The sequence below is a fragment of the Cordyceps fumosorosea genome (genome assembly GCF_001636725.1).
Source record: "Cordyceps fumosorosea ARSEF 2679 chromosome Unknown scaffold_8, whole genome shotgun sequence".
NCBI classification, from domain to species: domain Eukaryota; kingdom Fungi; phylum Ascomycota; class Sordariomycetes; order Hypocreales; family Cordycipitaceae; genus Cordyceps; species Cordyceps fumosorosea.
In genome coordinates, this window is record NW_017387308.1 from 586,950 (window position 1) to 592,949 (window position 6,000).

Sequence of the window (6,000 nt, forward strand, 5' to 3'; positions counted from 1 at the left end):
CAAGCTATCCGTCACAGTGCGGTCCACAGCCTGCCGGCCTGCCTTGGCGTCGTGTATCTGTACTGGAGGCAAAAAAGCAGTGGGCAGGAAGATCCACCAGTTTATTTCACATTTGGCAAAAAGAGAGAGGGAGCTCCCCAAATCGGCGGAGACCTCAGGGACAGCTTCACCGACAGTTGGCACTAACAAGGGCGCAACGGCCAAGGGGTCGTCCAAAAGTTTCTATTCGTGCAATGCAAAAAAAGCCACTCGGATAAAAAATTACAACTTGATGTTAGTAGGGATTGGCGATTGACCGAGCGGTCCCCGTTCCCTGGACAAGACTTTTGCCATCTCGCCTCAGTCGATGGATCCTCAGTACAGATTTGATGGGGAAGGGCCAAGGGGACGGACCACACCAGCGCGTCTGCAAGCCTTGTTGTAGTTGTGGCGTACAGAGAGCTGCAGCGAATCAAGTGACCGCAACAAGGATATGGTAACCAAATGTGTGGACGGAGTAATAAATTGTGTGTGTGTGTGTGTGTGTGTGTGTGGTTATTTTGCCCATCACTGTGTGTGTGTCAGACCGGAGTATTGGTACTGTCCATTTGCAATTTCCTCGGATTCCCCACGAAAAGTCACATCTCTAAGTCTTTACTAATGATAATGGCAGGAGTCGGCAGGAATATTAGGTCGCCCACTCGGAGTAAAGGCAAGGCGCCGTGGTCGACGTCGCAGCCTTGCCCAATAGAACTCGCGCCTCTGCCGCTCCGGCTCCGACGGATGCGCCGCCCTAAACCCCGGCGGGCTGTCTTGCCAGTTGACTGTAATCTGTACTCGCACCAAACAAGTGTAGTCTCAACTCCCATTACCAATCTGCCTTCGCGAGGAGATTGCCGTTTACGGAAACTCGTTTGAGCATCACAGCATGGACCAGCCCCCAAATCCAAGGCCGACGCTTCGCCGTACCAGTTGTTTCTTAATGGCCGCCTCTTGTATCCATATCCGTACGTAGCCTGATTAGATTAAAAAAAAAAAAAAAAAGGGAAAAAATGTCATATCGCCGCTGATTTCCTAGTAGGGGAGATGGAAGTTGCCCGATTTCCATCAGCCAAAAACTTGATCAATAAGATTGCAACTTTGCTTTTTCACCAATAGCTTGGGAAGAGGGGGAAGAGGGGGAAGAGGGGAGGGGTGAGGGCGGTTGCCACAGCTGAGGCTTGCGAGGCGGGATGACCAGCACCACAAGACCGGGCCAAAGAGAGAAGCTTGGGAAAGAAAGGTTGGTGCCACGCGCCAGTGAGCCGCTATATCCTCTCACAGTGCAACACAATAACTGGCAACGATAGGGTGACGTGGTCGTTGAACGGACGGGCGCGTAGTGGTTTAGGCAGAGGCCGCCGCCGCTGGGGGTGACATGTGCAAATCCGCACAAAATCTCCAAGGGAAGCTCCGTGGTCAGGTGTTATCTTTCCACGGTGAGGTCTCGTCGGACAGGACGCTGTGCAGCATTTGTGCAATGTAGCACGCACCGCACCTACATCATCTGTTCCACATAGGCAGGAGGCATCTGTGCTGTTTCTGGTCCTTACGCCCACCGAGGGTGCGTAGGAGATGTTCTGCGGCACCCGTCCACCGTAGCAAGTCACCTACAAGTTAATGGATGGGTGTGGGGTATCTGTCGGACCAACCATGCGCCCGAGCCCTTGCCTGTCAAACGCGGCGAGGCATACATGCGTTTTTTTTTTTTTTTTTTTTTTTTTTCTTTTTTTTTTTTTTTTTTTACTCGTCTAAGACTTCCTTTCCTTGGCCGCAGGCCAGGGGGGGCTGCGCGGAACGCTCGCCTGTTTTCTTGCACGGTAGGCGGGGGGGGGGCATCAATTTACTGGCAGGAATACAATTTTCCTTTTCGCTGGCGTGGGCGCGGGCGATGCTGGCGGCGCCCGTAAGCCGCCCATCTTCAGGGACTGGCAGGGCCCGCGCCACCGATTCATCCGGGGCGCGCGCAAGCAATACGGGCGAGTCACGAATGATAGAGGTAGGTATACACGGTACCAGAGCAAGGGAAGGTAGGTACTTTGCAGGAATTGACCACGTGCACAGTATCAGTGATCAATAATAAATCGTCGTTCCAATAGATTACACATGCATGCATGCATGCAGGACGGCTTTTTGGGGGACCAAGGCGGCGCCGCCATATCGCTCTGCCCGCCCAAGTTCTCGACCCTGGGATGGCGCTCGCCATGTGGCTTTTTCTTTTTTTATAAAATTCCCTAACTAGTTTCCTTTTAATCCTATCCGTTTCTCCGCCCCCAAATGTGTCTCGTCAGCAAGGTTCCCGTGTCGAAGTCAATGGGAGGGCGGTTGGTGCCCTGCGTCTGCCTTGTGTGTGGCTTGTTTCCAAGGTCCCCGAATCTCGCCTGGTGAAAGCGTAGTTTGTCCCTCTTTTTATGAAAGTCTTTACTGTTTTTTATGCACATGCTAGATTGCCTGCGTAATGATGCTTCCTAGACTGGACAAACTGCGAAATCTCACCTGGTGTCCGCAGGTGAAGGAAGCAGGTGTGGTAGTACAGCGGTGCGTGTTTGGTCCGTGATGGGCTTGGCGGCAGCTGGGGTCTATGAGCTCACGCAGCATCGCAATTGCTTCTCGAATAAAGTTCCAGCTGGACGGTTCGCAGCGTACGGCGAACTGTGGTGTATTCCATAACAATCTCCTTGCATATTAGGGCCCTGTCCCTGACCGTGGATATGCATGTTTGGCCAGAAACGGACATGGCCTGTTTTGGGTGCATCGGTCATGTTACTTGTCGGATCGCAGTTGGCTCCGTGCACGACGTCAAGGGCAACAATACCGTAGACGAACATCGAGCCCGCCTCCGACGCTACTGGGAAAATCATCACGTGTACGGATACTGAAACACCGTAAGCAACAACTCACGTCGTGCTAGCAGCAGCTTTGCGATTAATTACCGCCGAAATGATCATCATCAATACATCCAAACAAAAGCCATTACAGGTCTAGGGTTGGCAGCAGAAGCATCAAGTGAGGCAATGATACCACTCCACTAGCCAAGCTTTATTTTAGCGGTTTACTCCGTACTCCGGGCACTAAGAAGTATGGTCATGTCTTGCTAAATTAGCGCTGGAGAAACAGCCTAGCCGATAGAGTTCCCCCGTCGTCGGCTGTCGGACAATTGCCTCTGTTTCTGTGGCGAAGCAAGGCTGTCCTAAGAATTTGGGGGACCACAGCATGGATAGTTAGTAAGGAGCGCCTTGTCATTAATAAGGAGTGAGCCGCTTTAAAAACTCCTGTAGGGCTGAGGCTGTGCCAGTGCCAGCAAATACCGGCGGTGACGAGTCGAGCCAAATGTCGAAGGAGAGCTCGGTACGAATTACGAGAAAGGGGGAGGGGCAGACAAGACAGGACGTGGGCGGGAATTAAACTGTCAGCCATTCGCCTCACGAGCCAAAGCAGCTGGTGATCGCCATTGGCACGAGCAGCGGCCAGGATGATCATTGTGGACATTTGCACTCCGTGGAATAATCAGGACTAATTCTTGCCTCTTGGCCCTCTACACAATTGTTGGGCAACAAATGCGAAGGATGCAGGACGCCTTTCTGTAAAGCGAGCCTGACACGGCATTTTTTAAGGCACACCCCCCGAGGGACAGTTGTCAAGTGGCGCGCCTTTAGCGTCTACTGGTGGTGAAGACCTCTCTGGCTTGGAAGAGGAAAGCTTTGCGACTAGTGTCAGGCGGTGATGGCGATGATGGACTAACCAACATGGGTTTTTGTGGCGATTTCAGATCATCAGAGATGGCGATTACGACGCAGAGTTGTATCATGGTCCGTAGTTTGCTAATTCGTCCTTTGGACAGAAACTGAAACCGGTGCGTCGGCAGGGAGCGCGGTCGAGGTCGCGCGGGGTGTCATCGATGTGCATGTAACACAACTTCTCATCAAAGCCCCCCTCCCCATATTGAACCGCCATGCCGGGCTTACCAGCCTTGTGCAATTTTGTCGTTTACCCTTTTTGATCAGAGACGAGATTTTCGATGAAGAAAAATGGGTCGGAAAAAGGGTGTCAATGTCCAGATTCTGAATGAGCTCCGGCAGAGAAATGAGCCTCTCTCCCCACAGCTTGATTCATTCGTAAAATTGCCTGTATTCATCACCGTGATTCTGATTTACAATGGTACGAAGTAGTTTTGGGCGTTTGAGGTTACACTTCAACTGGGGCCAGCCGCCGGTGACGAGATGAGTCTCGAGCTGCGAAATGAAAATGTATATTGTATTGTATATTGTATACTATGCACTGTACTCTGAATGTTTGCACACAGCACTTCTTAGTATCATTCAACCCTCCTCTACCTCTGCCCGTTGTTAGTGACATACCTATGTATGTATGTACATATCTGACTTTTTGTGCCGCTAACTCCCCCACAACCCGTTGTACAGTACCTAACTGGTACTGTATTGACTTTGGACACCAACCTGTACTACATTGGTGCGCAGATGGTTATTGAGTAGAATTGAGACTGTCCCAAGTGTACAGCCATTAGATTCAGAGTTCTCGACGAGGCACGGTTACCCGTCAGTCCGTCACACCGAGATGGTCGCCCCAGTCAGTCGCCAAGGCGCGGTCGCAAATACAAAAAATAGGTCAGCAACAAGGCCATACGTAATTGCAAACTGCTGGGCACCTAACCGCTTCGCTGCCTTGTTAGGAGAGCCAGCGCGCAGAAACGGCCTCGCATGTCCCGTACCCCTGGTCACAATCGGACGACCGGCCGGCAAGGCTTTCCGACCAGTCGGCAGCTCGAGCGACAAAAGTCGAAAGGGGTGTGGGTTTTGGCAAGCTTTGGTAACATCGTCTGGGCGCACAATCCCAAAACCCAACGATGGCTAGCAGCCAATAACCGGCCAAAGAACGCTTCTCCGCCACTTCAGAGACGTTGAATGCTAACAGGGGTGGTGGGGTTGGGGCTCGCCGTCGGCTGTCGTATTTATCGCATAGACAGCCTGCTGGAAATATTCAATGTTAATAAGCAAACATCCTAGAAGCGACACTGTCTGGAGCATCCATGCTAGGGGATCAAGTTTATCCGCGTCTCCCATACTCCTGGGTTCACGGCTCCACCAAGACAGAGATCCTGCTAAAACCAACGGGAAAGCCTCCCTCTGCTATGCGCTAACTGTGTGGGAAAAGCCAACAACCACGACTCAGAGGTGTCTCCGAGTACCTGGGAACATGAAGGGTTCAGAACGCCCGCCGCTCAGAAAAAACTAATTATATCTTTTTGCGCCCCCGAACTAACGACCCGCGAGTTCAAATTGGCAGCGACACTCGTGATGATAGGCTTCCCGGCTAACGACGGCGCCAGACGCCACTCGCCGCGAGATCTGCGTTGGCCATAGTTTATGAGTTGGAACCCCCTCCTCGGTCTACGTCCGGATGACTAACTGGACTAAATCTATCTAGTTAGCTACAAGTTGAACGTTGGAAGTTGTTCACGAGGTCTTACGAAAACGGCGGGACGACTTACAAGAGAACAAAGAGAAAATGCCTTGATGGATTGCGGAGGTCGCCGTCCGTCCTTTCCTTTTTTTTCTTTTGGCTTCTGTATTGAACGTGTTATCGAGACAAGAAAGCCTAACCCCCGATGTGGTCCTGGAAACCAAGCATTGATCGGCAGATAAGCTAACCTTGCTCCGAAGAAGCAAAGTTGGCGCCGTCGCATCCCCCATCCGCCGCCCTAAAGCGGCCTTGCATATCCCCCCCAAAAACTGTCGGGGTGGTGAGGTTGAACCCGGCATTCTGGGAAATGATTCAATTCGATCAAAGAATATGGTAGCCGGGGGTGCACCCAGGGCGTCTGTGCCCTTCACTTCGCCCCCCCTGATCACTCTGCTGGCTTGCTGCGCCCATGGCTCGCGCGCCCCAAGTTCAGGCCTCCGGCTTTGCCTGTCATCGGGATGATCGCTGTCCTTTCCCCTCGCCCCCAATGACACCCCCCCC